Here is a 21,315-nt window from a genome sequence, read left to right as displayed (position 1 = left end):
TATTTCTTAACTTTCATGCGTATTTCGACATTTAAGTGCTCTAATATGCGTTCCTGAACATGTTGACTATATACATTTTGTTCCTCTCGTTATAAGCTTTTGAATGAGGTATAAAGGTTATCTATAACAAGGGGCTAAAAGGTCGCAGCAGTCCATTCCATTATTCAAAATATCCATTTCATTATTCAAAATTGGCTATTTCTTATCTTTCAAACGTATTTCGACATTTAAGTGCTCTAATATGCGTTCCTGAACATGTTGACTATATACATTTTGTTCCTCTCGTTATAAGCTTTTGAATGAGGTATAAAGGTTATCTATAACAAGGGGCTAAAAGGTCGCAGCAGTCCATTCCATTATTCAAAATATCCATTTCATTATTCAAAATTGGCTATTTCTTGATTTCCACTCGTATTTCGACATTTAAGTCCTCTAATATGCGTTGCGGAACATGTTGACTATATACATTTTGTTCCTCTTGTTATAAGCTTTCGAATGAGGTATAAGGTGTATCTATAATTAGGGGCTAAAGGGTCGCAGCAGTCCATTCCATTATTCAAAATATCCATTTCATTATTCAAAATTGGCTATTTCTTAATTTTCAGGCGTATTTCGACATTTAAGTCCTCTAATATGCGTTGCTGAACATGTTGACTATATACATTTTGTTCCTCTCGTTATAAGCTTACGAATGAGGTATAAGGTTTATCTATAATTAGGGGATAAAGGGTCGCAGCAGTCCATTCCATTATTCAAAATATCCATTTCATTATTCAAAATTGGCTATTTCTTAATTTTCACGCGTATTTCGACATTTAAGTCCTCTAATATGCGTTGCTGAACATGTCGACTATATACATTTTGTTCCTTTCGTTATAAATTTCGAATGAGGTATAAAGTTTATCTATAATTAGGGGCTAAAGGGTCGCAGCAGTCCATTCCATTATTCAAAATATCCATTTCATTATTCAAAATTGGCTATTTCTTAATTTTCATGCGTATTTCGACATTTAAGTCCTCTAATATGCGTTGTGGAACATGTTGACTATATACATTTTGTTCCTCTCGTTATAAGCTTTCGAATGAGGTATAACGTTTATCTATAATTAGGGGATAAAGGGTCGCAGCAGTCCATTCCATTATTCAAAATATCCATTTCATTATTCAAAATTGGCTATTTCTTAATTTTCACGCGTATTTCGACATTTAAGTCCTCTAATATGCGTTGCTGAACATGTTGACTATATACATTGTGTTCCTCTCGTTATAAGCTTTCGAATGAGGTAAAAGGTTTATCTATCAGGGGTGTGGAAATGCTATGCCCGACTCGCCCGACTCGTACATTTGAACAACCGGACAAGTAATTATTTTTGTCTTGGTTGCCCGTGGACAAGTAAAAAAATATGCAAGACAAAGTTCAAATCCAACAAAAACATAAAATTAATTTCAAAACGTATAAAGATGTTTAATTTATGTAAAAGAAACCAATGTTCAGCAAGTAAAAACATTAATGTTCATGAAGATAAATATCACATGATACCGGAAATAGATCGACTACCAAAATAAATAAAAATAAGTATGCAAACCCGAGTCGCGTAACATTGCATTGGCTTTGTCCATTGACCCGGGATCGTCGATTAGGTTTTATCCATCATTTACCGGAAGTGTCATTTCTTTAAATTTTGTATCGAGATTCTTCAGATTGATAATACTTAATAAAAAGTTGGGCAAGCAAGACAAAAAGAATCATGAGTCGAGTAGAAAACCTTAAATGCAAATGGAGGACACAGAGTATTTAAAAAAAAAAAAAAAACGGAAGCGAGAATTTCAGGCATCGTGGATATCAGATTGCCCCTGGCTATCTATGGAAATTCAGATAATAAATTAAGTTGTTGTCTTATTTATAGATGAAAGGTCAACATTATTTGTTGTCAAAGTGGAAAATAAAAGGGACGCTTTAAGTGCCCATCAAGACAATAATAAATAATCAAGAAAAAAACAAGTGTGTCAGTTGAGAGAAACACCACACACTCAATAGTTTATCTATTATTTAGTTTACATTTCTTCAATCACTTTCCTCAAATTTAGTATATATGTACCTACTGGCTACAATTTTATTCAAAAACTGCTACAAAATTGTCCTTTACCATGTTTACATGTCATTTCATTGGTTGTTTTGCTGTTAGGTTTCTGTCCCATTGATTATATATGTAGTAAAAAGTTGGCATGCAATATAACCACGTGTATGCGGCAGAAAATGTGACACTAGAAATATGAGTTTGAACTTGCATAAAATAAAAATCGTAATAGTGCTGTTATTTTTCTTTTTACAATCTTTATTTTGCAGAGAGATCTATTTATATGAATCATGGAGACGATAGGGTCAATAGATATGAAGTGTGTTCTAATAAATCGGCATACGAAAATGTTGTAGAATTACACGAATCTGAAACTTCATCAACTGCAAGTACGTTGCAAATTAAATTTAATAAAGTATTAAAACATATTAAAACATATTAAAACATATATCAATATTGTTTGACTGACAAGGGAATCATGCATTTCCATATCTTATTATACACATTGGTCTGTAACAGTAGGAGACAATAAACAAATACAAGAATGCCGACGTATCTTTTTTAAGATTTTCTTTTACCGATTTATATATACAGATTTGTAAATGTCTTTTCTTCGTGTGCTTTAACATGTTGAATTTGCTTTTAACTGCAGTCAAAGTTGATATCATAAGTTCCCATCGTTCTATGCCAGGGGTGTGGAAATGCTATGCCCGACTCGCCCGACTCGTACATTTGAACAACCGGACAAGTAATTATTTTTGTCTTGGTTGCCCGTGGACAAGTAAAAAAATATGCAAGACAAAGTTCAAATCCAACAAAAACATAAAATTAATTTCAAAACGTATAAAGATGTTTAATTTATGTAAAAGAAACCAATGTTCAGCAAGTAAAAACATTAATGTTCATGAAGATAAATATCACATGATACCGGAAATAGATCGACTACCAAAATAAATAAAAATAAGTATGCAAACCCGAGTCGCGTAACATTGCATTGGCTTTGTCCATTGACCCGGGATCGTCGATTAGGTTTTATCCATCATTTACCGGAAGTGTCATTTCTTTAAATTTTGTATCGAGATTCTTCAGATTGATAATACTTAATAAAAAGTTGGGCAAGCAAGACAAAAAGAATCATGAGTCGAGTAGAAAACCTTAAATGCAAATGGAGGACACAGAGTATTTAAAAAAAAAAAAAAAACGGAAGCGAGAATTTCAGGCATCGTGGATATCAGATTGCCCCTGGCTATCTATGGAAATTCAGATAATAAATTAAGTTGTTGTCTTATTTATAGATGAAAGGTCAACATTATTTGTTGTCAAAGTGGAAAATAAAAGGGACGCTTTAAGTGCCCATCAAGACAATAATAAATAATCAAGAAAAAAACAAGTGTGTCAGTTGAGAGAAACACCACACACTCAATAGTTTATCTATTATTTAGTTTACATTTCTTCAATCACTTTCCTCAAATTTAGTATATATGTACCTACTGGCTACAATTTTATTCAAAAACTGCTACAAAATTGTCCTTTACCATGTTTACATGTCATTTCATTGGTTGTTTTGCTGTTAGGTTTCTGTCCCATTGATGCAGGGGTGTTGAAATGCTATGCCCGACTCGCCCGACTCGTACATTTGAACAACCGGACAAGTAATTATTTTTGTCTTGGTTGCCCGTGGACAAGTAAAAAAATATACAAGAAAAAGTTAAATCCAACAAAAACATAAAATTAATTTCAAAACGTATAAAGATGTTTAATTTATGTAAAATAAACCAATGTTCAGCAAGTAAAAACATCAATGTTCATGACGATAAATATTACATGATACCGGAAATAGATAAATTTCCAAAATAAATAAAAATAAGTATGCGAACCCGAGTCGCGTAACATTGCATTGGCTTTGTCCATTGACCCGGGATCGTCGATTAAGTTTCATCCATCATTTACTGGAAGTGTCATTTCTTTAAATTTTGTATCGAGATTCAGATTGACAAATACTTAATAAAAAGCTGGGCAAGCAAGGCAAAAAGAATCATGGGTCAAGTAGAAAACCTTAAATGCAAACGGAGGACACAGAGTATTAAAAAAAAAAAAAAAAAAAACGGAAGCGAGAATTTCAGACATCGTGGATATCAGATTGCCCCTGGATATCTATAGATGGAAATTCGGAAAATAAAAGTTTTTGTCTTATTTATAGATGAAAGGTCAACATAATATGTTGTCAAACTGGTAAATAGAAGGGACGCTTTAATTGCACATCAAGACAATAATAAATAATCAAGAAAAAACAAGTGTGTCAGTTAAGAGAAACACCACAAAATCAATAGTTAATCTATTATTTAGTTTACATTTCTTCAATCACTGTCCTCAAATTTAGTATAATTATTATGTACCTACTGGGTACAATTTTTATTCCAAAACTGCAGCAAAATTGTCCTTTACATGTCATTTCATTGGTACGTTTGCTGTTAGATTTCTGTCCCATTGATGTTAACCCATTTCCTACTTTTCGAAATTTTTGACACATATAAACAAATGGATTTCATTTGTTTGTGATGCACAATAGTGTAAGTAAGAATCATATATTAGCTAACAAGAAATACTTCAATATTTATTGGGATCATCAGGGCAAGTAAAAAAATTTCCGGACAAGTTAAATTTTTAGTTTTACTTGCCCAGGGACAAGTGCTCACAACAAATATTTCCACACCCCTGTCTATAATTAGGGGATAAAGGGTCGCAGCAGTCCATTCCATTATTCAAAATATCCATTTCATTATTCAAAATTGGCTATTTCTTAATTTTCACTCGTATTTCGACATTTAAGTCCTCTAATATGCGTTGCTGAACATGTTGACTATATACATTTTGTTCCTCTCGTTATAAGCTTTCGAATAAGGTATAAAGTTTATCTATAATTAGGGGCTAAAGGGTCGCAGCAGTCCATTCCATTATTCAAATTATCCATTTCATTATTCAAAATTGGCTATTTCTTAATTTTCAAACGTATTTCGACATTTAAGTCCTCTAATATGCGTTGCTGAACATGTTGACTATATACATTTTGTTCCTCTCGTTATAAGCTTTCGAATGAGGTATAAGGTTTATTTATAATTAGGGGCTAAAGGGTCGCAGCAGTCCATTCCATTATTCAAAATATCCATTTCATTATTCAAAATTGGCTATTTCTTAATTTTCAAACGTATTTCGACATTTAAGTGCTTTAAGGCGGAACATGTTGACTATATACATTTTGTTCCTTTTGTTATAAGCTTTCGAATGAGGTATAAAGTTTATCTATAATTAGGGGCTCAAGGGTCGCAGCAGTCCATTCCATTATTCAAAATATCCATTTCATTATTCAAAATTGGCTATTTCTTAACTTTCATGCGTATTTCGACATTTAAGTGCTCTAATATGCGTTGCTGAACATGTTGACTATATACATTTTGTTCCTCTCGTTATAAGCTTTTGAATGAGGTATAAAGGTTATCTATAACAAGGGGCTAAAAGGTCGCAGCAGTCCATTCCATTATTCAAAATATCCATTTCATTATTCAAAATTGGCTATTTCTTATCTTTCAAACGTATTTCGACATTTAAGTGCTCTAATATGCGTTCCTGAACATGTTGACTATATACATTTTGTTCCTCTCGTTATAAGCTTTTGAATGAGGTATAAAGGTTATCTATAACAAGGGGCTAAAAGGTCGCAGCAGTCCATTCCATTATTCAAAATATCCATTTCATTATTCAAAATTGGCTATTTCTTGATTTCCACTCGTATTTCGACATTTAAGTCCTCTAATATGCGTTGTGGAACATGTTGACTATACACATTGTGTTCCTCTCGTTATAAGCTTTCGAATGAGGTATAAGGTTTATCTATAATTAGGGGCTAAATGGTCGCAGCAGTCCATTCCATTATTCAAAATATCCATTTCATTATTCAAAATTGGCTATTTCTTATTTTTCACGCGTATTTCGATTTTTAAGTCCTCTAATATGCGTTGCTGAACATGTTGACTATATACATTTTGTTCCTCTCGTTATAAGCTTTCGAATGAGGTATAAGGTGTATCTATAATTAGGGGCTAAAGGGTCGCAGCAGTCCATTCCATTATTCAAAATATCCATTTCATTATTCAAAATTGGCTATTTCTTAATTTTCAGGCGTATTTCGACATTTAAGTCCTCTAATATGCGTTGCTGAACATGTTGACTATATACATTTTGTTCCTCTCGTTATAAGCTTACGAATGAGGTATAAGGTTTATCTATAATTAGGGGATAAAGGGTCGCAACAGTCCATTCCATTATTCAAAATATCCATTTCATTATTCAAAATTGGCTATTTCTTAATTTTCACGCGTATTTCGACATTTAAGTCCTCTAATATGCGTTGCTGAACATGTCGACTATATACATTTTGTTCCTTTCGTTATAAATTTCGAATGAGGTATAAAGTTTATCTATAATTAGGGGCTAAAGGGTCGCAGCAGTCCATTCCATTATTCAAAATATCCATTTCATTATTCAAAATTGGCTATTTCTTAATTTTCAGGCGTATTTCGACATTTAAGTCCTCTAATATGCGTTGCGGAACATGTTGACTATATACATTTTGTTCCTCTCGTTATAAGCTTTCGAATGAGGTATAACGTTTATCTATAATTAGGGGATAAAGGGTCGCAGCAGTCCATTCCATTATTCAAAATATCCATTTCATTATTCAAAATTGGCTATTTCTTAATTTTCACGCGTATTTCGACATTTAAGTCCTCTAATATGCGTTGCTGAACATGTTGACTATATACATTTTGTTCCTCTCGTTATAAGCTTTCGAATGAGGTAAAAGGTTTATCTATAATTAGGGGATAAAGGGTCGCAGCAGTCCATTCCATTATTCAAAATATCCATTTCATTATTCAAAATTGGCTATTTCTTAATTTTCACGCGTATTTCGACATTTAAGTCCTCTAATATGCGTTGCTGAACATGTCGACTATATACATTTTGTTCCTTTCGTTATAAGCTTTCGAATGAGGTATAAAGTTTATCTATAATTAGGGGCTAAAGGGTCGCAGCAGTCCATTCCATTATTCAAAATATCCATTTCATTATTCAAAATTGGCTATTTCTTAACTTTCATGCGTATTTCGACATTTAAGTCCTCTAATATGCGTTGCGGAACATGTTGACTATATACATTTTGTTCCTTTCGTTATAAGCTTTCGAATGAGGTATAAAGGTTATCTATAACAAGGGGATAAAGGGTCGCAGCAGTCCATTCCATTATTCAAAATATCCATTTCATTATTCAAAATTGGCTATTTCTTGATTTCCACTCGTATTTCGACATTTAAATCCTTTAATATGCGTTGCGGAACATGTTGACTATACACATTTTGTTCCTCTCGTTATAAGCTTTCGAATGAGGTATAAGGTTTATCTATAATTAGGGGCTAAAGGGTCGCAGCAGTCCATTCCGTTATTCAAAATATCCATTTCATTATTCAAAATTGGCTATTTCTTAATTTTAACGCGTATTTCGATTTGTAAGTCCTCTAATATGCGTTGCTGAACATGTTGACTATATACATTTTGTTCCTCTCGTTATAAGCTTTCGAATGAGGTATAAGGTTTATCTATAATTAGGGGCTAAAGGGTCGCAGCAGTCCATTCCAATATTCAAAATATCCATTTCATTATTCAAAATTGGCTATTTCTTAACTTTCATGCGTATTTCGACATTTAAGTCCTCTAATATGCGTTGCGGAACATGTTGACTATATACATTTTGTTCCTTTCGTTATAAGCTTTCGAATGAGGTAAAAAGTTTATCTATAATTAGGGGCTAAAGGGTCGCAGCAGTCCATTCCATTATTCAAAATATCCATTTCATTATTCAAAATTGGCTATTTCTTATCTTTCAAACGTATTTCGACATTTAAGTGCTCTAATATGCGTTCCTGAACATGTTGACTATATACATTTTGTTGCTCTCGTTATAAGCTTTCGAATGAGGTATAAAGGTTATCTATAACAAGGGGCTAAAGGGTCGCAGCAGTCCATTCCATTATTCAAAATATCCATTTCATTATTCAAAATTGGCTATTTCTTGATTTCCACTCGTATTTCGACATTTAAGTCCTCTAATATGCGTTGCGGAACATATTGACTATACACATTTTGTTCCTCTTGTTATAAGCTTTCAAATGAGGTATAAGGTTTATCTATAATTAGGGGCTGAAGGGTCGCAGCAGTCCATTCCATTATTCAAAATATCCATTTCATTATTCAAAATTGGCTATTTCTTAATTTTCACGCGTATTTCGATTTTTAAGTCCTCTAATATGCGTTGCTGAACATGTTGACTATATACATTTTGTTCCTCTCGTTATAAGCTTTCGAATGAGGTATAAGGTTTATCTATAATTAGGGGCTAAAGGGTCGCAGCAGTCCATTCCATTATTCAAAATATCCATTTCATTATTCAAAATTGGCTATTTCTTAATTTTCACGCGTATTTCGACATTTAAGTCCTCTAATATGCGTTGCAGAACATGTTGACTATATACATTTTGTTCCTCTCGTTATAAGCTTTCGAATGAGGTAGAAGGTTTATCTATAATTAGGGGCTAAAGGGTCGCAGCAGTCCATTCCATTATTCAAAATATCCATTTCATTATTCAAAATTGGCTATTTCTTAATTTTCACGCGTATTTCGACATTTAAGTCCTCTAATATGCGTTGCTGAACATGTTGACTATATACATTTTGTTCCTCTCGTTATAAGCTTTCGAATCAGGTATAAGGTTTATCTATAATTAGGGGATAAAGGGTCGCAGCAGTCCATTCCATTATTCAAAATATCCATTTCATTATTCAAAATTGGCTATTTCTTAATTTTCACGCGTATTTCGACATTTAAGTCTTCTAATATGCGTTGCTGAACATGTCGACTATATACATTTTGTTCCTCTTGTTATAAGCTTTCGAATGAGGTATAAAGTTTATCTATAATTAGGGGCTAAAGGGTCGCAGCAGTCCATTTCATTATTCAAAATATCCATTTCATTATTCAAAATTGGCTATTTCTTAACTTTCATGCGTATTTCGACATTTAAGTCCTCTAATATGCGTTGCGGAACATGTTGACTATATACATTTTGTTCCTTTTGTTATAAGCTTTCGAATGAGGTAAAAAGTTTATCTATAATTAGGGGCTAAAGGGTCGCAGCAGTCCATTCCATTATTCAAAATATCCATTTCATTATTCAAAATTGGCTAACATGTTTAACCCCGTCACATTATTTATGTATGTGTCTGTTCCAAGTCAGGAGTCTGTAATTTAGTGGTTGTCGTTTGTTTATGTGTTATTTATTTTTCGTTATTTTATAAAATAAATAAGGCTTTTAGTTGTCTTGTTTAAATTGTTTTACATTGTCTTATTGGGGCCTTTTATAGCTGACTATGCGGTATGGACTTTGCTCATTGTTGTAGGCTGTACGGTGAGCTATAGTTGTTGATGTCTGTGTCATTTTGGTCTTTTGTGGATGTTTGTTTCATTGGCAATGATACCACATCTTCTTTTTTTTTTATATTTCCTCATTTTTTTATGCATATTGTGGCATTTAGGTCGTCCGTAAACCCTCTTATGGTCATTGCGAATCAAAATATAGCTATAGTGTCACGGTCAATTTTTTTTATATTTTTTTCACTATTCACCGCTTCAATTTGAATAATGAAACATAAACCATTTCATTATTCATTATTCATTTTTCAATATTGAATAGTGAATAATGAACTATTTCATTATTCATTATTGAATAATGAATAATGAACTATGAATAATGGACGTACTTCAGCGCGGTGACAATAACTTATATAAAACAACAGCAGAAATACATATAATGTATCACCAATGGAGGTTGTAAAATACTGTAGGTGATACTTAAACGTAATGTTCTATATATTTTTTTTGTCGTTAAGGGGACTGGAGGGTATTAATCCATTATTTTTTAAATATACATGTAGGATTTTGCTTGTTTTTCTATAGATGAACTTTTATCATATACTAAATAGAAAAATCAAATAAAAAAATGGGGTTATCGTTCACTTAAGCTCACAATCTGCCCTCGAAAGAAGCAACCATTTTTGTTAAGGTACTTTTTTTAAGTTGAACTAATAGGAGAAATAGAGAGATATATATATCGAAATAAAAAAAGAACTAAATTACAGAAATCGATCTAATTTTACAACTGTTTAGTTTACGTAAAGCATATTTGAAAAATATCTATAGGTCACCGATGAGTTGAAAAAGACATTTTAATTCTAATGCCAAAACAAAATGTCATTATTGCACTAAAGGGAGACAATTTGGAGCTTTTACAGTGATATAAACATTTGAAAAATAAATCTGAGGCCAAAATCATTCGATTTTTTGGGTTGATTTTTGAGCCAATTCATAAAGTTATAACTAATAGTGTAATAAATAAAATTTGTAATGAAAACAAAAATGATAAAATTTTTGCTGAAATTACCCTCGAGCCTCCGAAAGAGCAAGTATTGCACAAAAAAAAAGGAATCAACCTTTAACGGAAACAACTCTTGAAATCATCAGCTATTCGTCGATGACTAAAGGCTATTTATTTCTGAAATCTAAATTTTGTTTTGCTGTTCTGAGTGTTGAAGATGTTACATGCAGCTAAAATATTGGTAAAACATTTGAAAAAATACTGATCTGTATAAAATTTACACAAAAGTAAACGAATGAAAGCCACTGGAATGCAGTCCAGGACTCGGATAAATAAGCACATTTAAACAAGAGTGCACACACTGAAATGTCTCGCCTACTTTACTCATCTTTGATATTATGTTGATAGCCCTAAGTATAAAGATTTATTACAACTGCCACATAAACTTAACATTAACCAAGATAGCTAAACAAAGACCAAATGAATTATGAAAATGAGGTAAAGGTCAGACGAACCATACCAGGCAGACATGAACAGCTAACAATTCTTCGATACAACAAATATACTTGACCTATTACTTATAGTTTAAGAAAAACAGACCAAAACACAAAAACTTAACACTGTGCAATGAACCGTGAAATTGAGGTCATGGTCAAATAAAACCTGGGAGACTTATATATAGATCATAAGATATTTTCATGCACCAAATATAGTGACCTTTGGCATATAATATTAGATAAAAAGACCAAAACTCAAAAACTAAACTTTGACCACTGAACCATGAAAATGAGGTCAAGGTCAGATGATATCTTCCCGCTAGACATGTACACCTTACAATCATTCCATACAACAAATATTGTAGACTCATTGCATAAAGTATGAGAAAAACAGACCAAGACAGAAAAATTTAACTATAACCACTGAACCGTGAAAATGAGGTCAAGGTCAGATGACACCTGCCAGTTGGACATGTACACCTTACAGTCCTTCCATACACCGAATATACTAGCCCTGTTGCTTATAGTATCTGAGATGTGGACTTGACCACCAAAACTTATTCTAACCTTTGTTCACTGATCCACGAAATGAAGTCGAGGTCAAGTGAAAACTGTCTGACGGGCATGAGTACCTTGCAAGGTACGCACATACCAAATATAGTTATCCTATTACTTATAATAAGAGAGAATTCAACAGACTGACAGAAACTTCGTAACATGAGGCATCTATATACAGAGTATGAAGCATCCAATTCTTCCACCTTCTAAAATATTAAGCTGTTCAGAAGTTAACTTACGCCGCCGCCGCCGCCGGATCACTATTCATATGTCGAGCTTTCTGCAACAAAAGTTACAGGCTCGACTAAAATGACAGGTTATATGAACTGAGTGGCAATAAAAGCACAAGTCTAACACTTGCTTTTTAAAAAATTAAAATCTTTATTTAAAATGGTCATCTTTAAACAAACAAAAATTGAATATGAAAATTTACAATTCCAACAATAGATCGATATTAAACAGAAATGTTTCATTATCATTTTTCGGCTACAATTGGTATATGAACCATCCAAATGTCAAAATATCAACATAGAGTATTTACAAAGAATGTTTCTGTTATGTTGTGCAACTAAATCTCCACAGCAAATGGTAGTGACAACACTAGATGTTAATTAGGATCCAGCGAAAAGCCAGGCTTTTGTCCACGAAGGTAGCAAATTGTCGGTGTGACTATCGCTGACGGCTTTTGGTAACACACGATATGGTTGTTGGTCATGTTGTTATCACCAAGGGAAGGTCATCGTGCTCTTAATTTCCACACAAACTGATATAGCTCCAAAGGTTTAACAATGAACACCAATGGACACTCATGTCAATTGGAAGGCCACGCGGAATCAATATCGGAGATGTTAAAGACAAATGCATCGGTCATGCTGGGCTTTTGTTGCTTAATGTCTAAATGGACATGGCCTATAATTAAAAGATCCTTTTGCGGAATTTGTGGATTATTTGGTCAACTGTATACAGTCTACGAGCAATTGCATCCTGGGAAAAGCCTCATTAGATAAACCCCATTTTGTTTGTAATTGGTTGTCAGAAAGACCTGGCATATAGTCTTATATTTATTGAACTTACTTACTTACAATAAGGGATAAGCCAGCGAGTAAGTCAGCAAAGGGTTAGGGAAGTACCTTGGTATATAAAAAAGTCGAAATAAACAATTGCCGGCTGGCCAAGAGATTCTCCACGTGGGGTATGATGCCAGAGGTAGAAGTAGGCATTGCCTTAAAAAAGGCACAGATCACTTAGGCCCAAGACCCGTACGAGTTTGACAACAATGAATTAAAAGGGTAAGGTGGTACCTCTGTTTGCAACGAAGTCGAAATACACTTTAATAATTGCCGGCTGGCCAAAATAAAAGATTCTCCACGTAGGCCATTTTACCAGAGATAGAGGAGGGCATTGCCATACAAATTTCTTATAGCACTTATGCCCTAGACCCGTACGAGTTTGACAATAATGAATCAAAAGGGGGAGATGGTACCTCTGTTTACAACAAAGTCGAAATAAAGTATTGCCGGCTGGCCAAACTAAGAGGTTCTCCACGTAGGCCATTTTACCAGAGATAGATATGGTAATTGCCTTTAAAATGGCATATAACACTAATTCCAAAGACCTGTACGATTTTGCCTGCAAGGGGTTAAAAATAAAAGGTGTTACCTTTGTTTACAACGAAGTCGAAATAAACCTCTACCTCTGGTATAATGATCCACGTAGAGAATCCCGGAGTTTGGCCTACCGGCTACAGTTATTTTGACTTTAATGTGAACAGAGGTACCACCTCCTCATTTTAGCTCTTTACTGACAAACTCGTACGGGTATATGCCATATAAGTGCTTTAGGCTATTTTAAAGGCAATGACCACCTATACCTCTGGTAGCATGGCCCATGTGGTGAATCTCGTTGTTTGAACAGCCGGCAATATTTCATAACGACTTTGCGATATACTAGAATACCCTCCTTTCCTTTTGCTGGCATAAGTGCTATAAACCATTTTAAAGGCAAGGCCCACCTCTACCTCTGGTATCATGATAAACGTGGATCATCTTTTATTTTTGGCCATCCGGCAATAGTTTATTTCGACTTTGTTATATACCAGGGTACCCTCCTTACCCTTTGCTGACAAACTCGTACAGATCAATGGAATAAGAAGTATGGGCCATTTTAGATGCAATGTCCACCACTACCTTTGTTATAATGGCCTATGTGGAGAATTTCTTTGTTTGGCCAGCCGGCAATAATTCATTTCGACTTCGTTGTAAACATAGATACCACCTCCCCCTTTTAACACTTTGCTGAAGCACTGGTACGGGTCTACGGCAGAAGAGGCCATTTTTGAGGCTATGGCCACTTCTACCTCTGGTATCATGGCCCATGTGGAGAATCTCTTCGTTTAGCCAGCCAGCAATAGTTTATTTCGACTTTGTGATATACTTAGGTACCCCCCTTACCCTTTGCTGATTAACTTACACGGGTCTGGGACATACGTGTTATGGCTATGTTAGAGGTAATGCCTACCTCATCCTCTGATATAATACCCCGCGTATAGAATCTCTTAGTTAGGCCAGTCTTAATTTATATTTTCGTTGTAAAAAGAGGCATCGCATCCCCCCTTTAACCTTTTGCTGACAAACTCGTACAGGTCTAGGGCGTTAGTTTTATCAGCCATTTAAAAGGCAACGCACACATTTAACCTAGGATTAATGGCCAACTTGGAGAATCTCGTACTTAAGCAAGCCGGCAATAATTTATTTCGACTTCTTTGTAAACAGAGGTTCCAACTCCCTTTTAAACCCTTTGATGATACCGCGTACTTCTCTAGGGAATAAGTGATTTAGGCCATTTTAGAGGCAATGACAACCTCTACCTCTGGTATCATGGCCCACGCGGAGAATCTCTTAGCCATCCAGCAATAGTTTAGTTCGACTTTATTATATACTAGGGTACCAACCTTACACTTTGCTGACTAACTCGTACGGGTCTAGGTCATACGTGCTCATGGTCATTTTATAGAGGCAATCCCTTCCTCTACCTCTCATATTATGGCCCGCGTGGATAATTTCTTAGTTTAGCCAGCGGGCAACAGTTTATTTCAACTTCGTTATATACTTGGCTAATTCATCCCCCTTTTAACTCATTGTTGACAAACTCGTTCGGGTCTATAGCATAAGTGCTATGAGCCATTTTTAAGAGAATGACTACTCCAACATCTAGTATAAGGGCGCACCTAAAAATGTCTTAGTTTGGGCAGCCGTCACTATTTTTGGTGGACTGTGTGATATACTAGAGTATTCCCCTTACCCTCTTCTGACCAACTCGTACGGGTCGAGGACATAAGTGCCATGGCCCATGGACCATTTAAGAGGCACTGCCTACCTATACCTCTGGTATAATGGCCAACGTGGAGAATCTCTTAGTTTGAAGAGCTGGCAATAATGAGGTTTATTTTTACTTCGTGATATACCGGCGAAACTCATGCCCCTTTTAATTCGTTGCTGATAAACTCGTGTAGATCCAGGACATAAGTGCTATAAGCCATTTATAAGGGTTTGACTACCTCTTCTTCTGGTATAAAGGCCTACCTGGAGTATGTCTTAGTTTAGCCAGCTTTCAATAGTTGTTTTTTAGACTTAGGGATATACAAGAGTATTCCCCTTGCCCTCTGTTGACCAACACCTACGGGTCTAGGATATTAGTGCTTCGAGCTATTTTAGAGGTAATGCGATATATTGTAAAAGACATGAAATTTCATGTACAAATCATTTATAATGTGAGTATGGTCTGTATTTAACTCCTAAAAGGACATGGTATTTTGAAGTTCAAAATGAAACCTGCCAAAAATATACACATTTTATATCGGACATAAAGCAAAATTATCAGACAAAAAGCAAAACGGACAAAAAGCAACGGACAAAAAGCAAAAGTTTCGGACAAAAAGCAAAATAATCGGACAAAAGTCAAAACGGACAAAAAGCAACGGACAAAAAGCAAAAGTTTCGGACAAAAAGCAAAATTATCGGACAAAAAGCAAAAGCGGACAAAAAGCGAATTGCGGACAAAAAGCACCGTATCATAGGTGTCTAAAAGCAGTCTAATGCTCCTACAAGGCAGCACTCTCACATGCAAAGTGGATATGGATTAGTATTAATTGCAATAAACTGTTTCCCAATCCACTCCTCTATAAATAAATATATTTAATATAAAAAAGAAGATGTGGTATGATTGCCAATGAGACAACTATCCACAAAAGACCAAAATGACACAAACATTAACAACTATAGGTCACCGTACGGCCTTCAACAATGAGCAAAGCTTATACCGCATTGTCAGCTATAAAAGGGTCCGATAAGACAATGTAAAACAATTGAAACGAAAAAACTAACGGCCTTATTTATGTAAAAAAATGAACGAAAAACAAATATGAAGCACATAAACAAACGACAACCACCGAATTACAGGCTCCGTAAACATACATTTTTATATAACGAATATAAATATAAACATCAAATATTTTTTTTAGACTATATATCATACATAAAAATTCAAATTGAATACTGCATTTAATCATTAAGATATTAAAATATCTGTACATTTAAAACTGTAAATATCATCCATAAATATACCTTGTTGAAAAACAAAACTTTCAATCACAATGTTCCGGTTTATTAAACCTTTTAAATGACAATATCTGTATTTCTACACTAAAAGGAAGAAAACCACTGTCAAATGTGTGAACATTTGTGAAATAATAAATCGATCAAACTCCTGCAGAAGGTTGGAGATGTGTGTCCAGTGGGACATATTACATTAGCATCCGAATAATTCAAAAGAGATTACAAAAAAAAATAACAGTTAGACAAAGCGGATTTTTCATACATTAATGATTCGACGTGTACATTTGGTCTATTGTTGGTGAATGAACATGAAATAATCCAAACGAGATGTTTTAAAAGTATAAGAATTCGATCTCAGAATGTATCTCAACAGGATAAATCAATTAACTGCTTTTTTTATAATTTTTTATATATTAAGGACACCCCATGATTTGTAAGATACAATCAAAGGGGAAAAGTTAATTGTTGATTAATCGATTAAATGTTTCTTTTAAAACTTCCAGTGGCAGATATTTCAATTCGTTATCTGGTGCTAACTATGTTATCGTTCTTTAGTTCGCCTCAGTCGCTCCGTAGTTTTCGTATGGCGATCTCGATGTCTGTAAAGAAGTTATCAGAGACGTCACAGTGTGTGAATAGATATAAGAAGATATGGTATGAGTGCCAATGAGACAAATCTTAATCCAAGTCACTATTTGTAAAAGTAACCCAGTATAGGTCAAAGACGGCCTTTAACATGGAGCATTAGCTCACACCAAACTGCAAGCTATAAAGGGCTACACAAATGATTAGTGTAAAACAGGAAAACCAACGATCTAATCAATATACACACGAGAAAAGAGAAACAACTTTTTGGAACTTTTGGTCCTCTATGCTCTTTAACTTTGTACATGTTTTGGTTTTAGAACTTTTGTCATCAGAGCGTCACTGGTTAGTCTTGTGTGGACGAACGCTCGTCTGGTGTATTAAATTTCAAACCCGGCACCTTTAAATGTGTTAACTATTAATCGTGTATTACTCTGTCCTATATGTTCTCCCATTTATTTGTATTGTAGTCCTATCATGTAATGTTGTCATGTTAATATTATAATTAACATTGCAATAAAAGCGGGAGGTTAGGCATGCCACAAAACACGGTTCAATCCACCATCTTTTTTTAAATGTCATGTACCAAGTCAGGAAATGTGCCATTGTTATATGATAGTTCTGTGGGTGTTACATTTTAATGTTGTGTTGCTGTTGTGTCGTAGTTCTCCTTTTATACTTGATGTGTTTCCCTCAGTTTTAGTTTGTATCTCGGATCTTTTTTTTTTTTAATCGATTTATGAATTCCGAACAGCGGTATACTACTGTTGCTTTTATTAATTAACCACACCAGCAAACGACAACCACTGAGCAGCAGGTTCCTTATTTATGACCTGTGCCAACAAATGCAGCGGGTTTAAACGTTTTAAAAGGCACCAACATTTACTTTACATGAAACACTAGTGTAACATCACAGCATAGAACGACACACTATACGATACAAATGTATCAACTGAAATAGCTTAAACCAATCAAAAGACAAATTTCTGGGTCATTTGGTCTCATGTGTGGAGTTGTCTCATTGGCAATCACACCACATCTTCTTTTTTTGTATAAACAAAAACAAGTGAACATACGTGAACCAATATATTTGATATTTGACACAATGGCGACGCCGCCAGTCTGTCTCAACTACCAATTATAGTACGATATAAAGAGTTTCGTGTTCTCAACGTATAGTACATATTTAAAAAAAAACTGCCACTCGACACTTTGATAACAATTTTTTTCGCTCAACCACTCTCAAACCATGTTCACATTGTTGCTCTCAGCAGACATGGTACGATATCAATTTAATGCAAAGCCGACAATCTATACACATGTGCTTGTTTTCGTTTTAAGAATTATTTCACATTAAGAGACGAGGTTCATGTATATTTAAATAAAATTGAGAGTGGAAATGGGGAATGTGCCAAAGAGACAACAACCCGACCATAGAGCAGACAACAGCAGAAGGTCACCAACAGTTCTTCAATGCAACGAGAAAGAAAGGTCAAGCGTTTTGCTCTTTTGGAATCATCATAGACAAATAACAATTAAACAATGTATTCACTAAATATATGTGTGCCTGTCCGAAGTCAGGAGCCTGTAATTCAGTGATTGACTGTTTATGTGTTACCTTTTTGTGTTTTGTTGATTTTTATACATAAATAAGGCCGTTAGTATTCTCGTTTTAATTGTTTACATTGTCATTTTGGGCCCTTTTATAGCTGACTATGCCGTATGGGCTTTGCTCATTGTTGATAAGGACCTAGGAGACTTTCTAGTTCAAACAGGCCCTAAACGGGCTATCCAAAGAGGCATGACAGTCGTTCTTTTAACGCATAGAAAGAGAGAGAGAGAGAGAGAGAGAGAGAGAGAGAGAGAGAGAGAGAGAGAGAGAGAGATATATGTGTTCGTTGTTATTTATCTATGATTTCAAAAGAGCAAAACGCTTGGTCTTGTTTAACGAGAGTTGCACAACCTGATGGGAAATGTCGACAATTTATATATATTCGAAATAGAAATATTTCCGTTGTTTTTTTATCTTACTATTCCAATTTTGCACGTTCAGATAGGAACGAACGAGTAGGTTCAGTAAGACCCTTTCGCAGCCCAAAATATAGCTGTTTTACAAACTTGTTAAAATGTAAACTTTTAGCTATTTATTGGAAAGTACTTACAATATAGCTGATTAAATTACATTGTATATACACACCAGGAACAAAACAATTTATAGACAAAGCTACTTGACACATTTGATAAACACTTTAAGAATTGATATATTTACTGAACAAAGTATATCTATATAGTAATTACGTGGATTATAATCTTTGAATTAATAAAAAAAAAAACAAATGCATAAAATTGTTAATGTTAAGGCACCCTGTTTGAAAACATGGATTAAGGTAACGAGTAAGCTACGTGACACATTGTCTACATTTTGGAAAATAATCATTCAAACAAGGACACAACTACATGTACTTGGTCTACGTATAGTACTGACCCGGTTTTATTGCAATCTGTCTACATACGCTAAATAATAACTTATATTAATGACAAATCTACTTGACCTACTATTCACATAACACATATATATATATATATTATACAGTTAAAATTAATAAAAATGCTTGACACGTACACTGGCTTCTTACACGAGTGACAATCTTTGCAAAAATGAAACAGCTATATTTGACAGTCACGCACATTATTCAAACGTGGTATGAAGGCCAGACGAAGGACGCCTTCGGGTGCGGGAGTTTCTCACTTAATTGAAGACCTATCGGTGACCTTCTGTTATTGTCTGTTCTATGGTCGGGTTGTGGTCTCTTTTACACATTCCCCATTCTCATTCTCAATTTTACTAAACAGTTTGATCTAGTGACAAAGTCACCGTTCACACTGTCTACATACAAGGATTAAAAACGTAATATAATGACTAAAGCTACATGACTCATTGTCGTCACACATGTAATAAATTCCTTAACACAAGCCTCGGTCACACCTTATCGGATAGCTCGAACGGACGCCTAACGGATAACTTTGTTTCAATCCGTTCATGTCCGTTAGACGTCCGTTCTTATCCGTTAGACGTCCGTCCATATCCGTTGCATGTCCGTTAAGCAAAACTTTGAACAGAGTTCCAACGGATAAAATGTCCGTTGAACGTCCGTTAGGCGTCCGTTTTGTACGGTACTCGTCCGTTTTGTTTCCGTTTTGTATCCGTTACGTGTCCGTTATACATCCGTTGGAGGTCTGGAAAATAAATTCACCAAAGGACTTCTACCGGACGTTTAACGGATAAAACGGATGTTGAACGGATGAGAAATGGACTCATACCGGACGTATAACGGATAAAACGGATGATGAACGGATCTGAAACGGATAAATGCCAATTGAAAATTTCTCGTCAGAAATGCCAATTATTGGTATGTCAGATTTCTAAAGGTTCGTGAATTCTTATTATTCATAATCGATCTTAGAGTATAGGCACGTCTTCACAATCAAGCAGCTCTTATTCAGGCCAGACACTGTCCTTTGGTGGAATTTTGAAGACCAAACCAAAGCCAGTTACACAGAAACATTTTGAATATTTATGCGATTTACATGTATTATAATTGTCGCCTTTGATTTTTTCGTATATCTTGTTCATCCATTTTATCCGGTACGCTTCCGTTAGGTGTCCGTTTTCTGCGGTACTCGTTCGTTGGATGTACGTTGTCCGGTACGTTTCCGTTTCTCGTACGTTGCATATCCGTTGTGTGTCCGTTATGCATCCGTTACGCGTCCGTTTTATTCGGTTAGTACATCAACAGACTCCCAACGGATAATAATTTTGTCAACGGACAACTTTTATTTTCATCCGTTAGTCGTCCGTTCGTGCTATCCGGTAATATAAGGTGTGACCGAGGCTTTAACACAGCTACATAGCACACTGTCTACATACATTGATTGTAGTATTTAAAGAATGGAACAAGCTATTCGACATGTTTTCTACTTACACAGATACATGAAATGAAACTTCTAAATGAACAACACGCAAACTGACCGTACGGTGAACAAAAATGAATAATAAGTATAACAGCAATGACAAAAAGACGTGACAGACTGTCTATATATACATCTATTTATTATAAGCTTTGTAATTATAACAAAACTTATTAACACACTATTTATTTACATGGACTTTTTTGTACCCGTTACGAAAAATTGGCACATTTTTTTTTGTCGATTTTTTTTTCAATTATCAGCTGCATTCACTCAGGTGTTTTTCCATTAGCGGAAGAAAAATCCATTCCAGTAATGTCCTACCATATCGATATAAAAGAAAGAGAGAGGCAAACGATACTAGACAGACATTCAAACCCATAAGTCGGAAATAAACTGATAACGCAAGGGAGAAAAAGAAAAAGACCAACAGACAAATAGTACACTTAACACAACACACCAAACTAAAGACTAAGCAACTATAACCCTTCCAAAACCTGGGGGTAATTTCAAGTGCTCCGGAGAGGATAGC

The sequence above is a fragment of the Mytilus galloprovincialis genome, chromosome 14 (genome assembly GCF_965363235.1).
Source record: "Mytilus galloprovincialis chromosome 14, xbMytGall1.hap1.1, whole genome shotgun sequence".
Classification (NCBI taxonomy): Eukaryota; Metazoa; Mollusca; class Bivalvia; order Mytilida; family Mytilidae; genus Mytilus; species Mytilus galloprovincialis.
The sequence above is the reverse complement of the archived record's forward strand: the minus strand, read 5'-3'. Positions refer to the sequence as shown.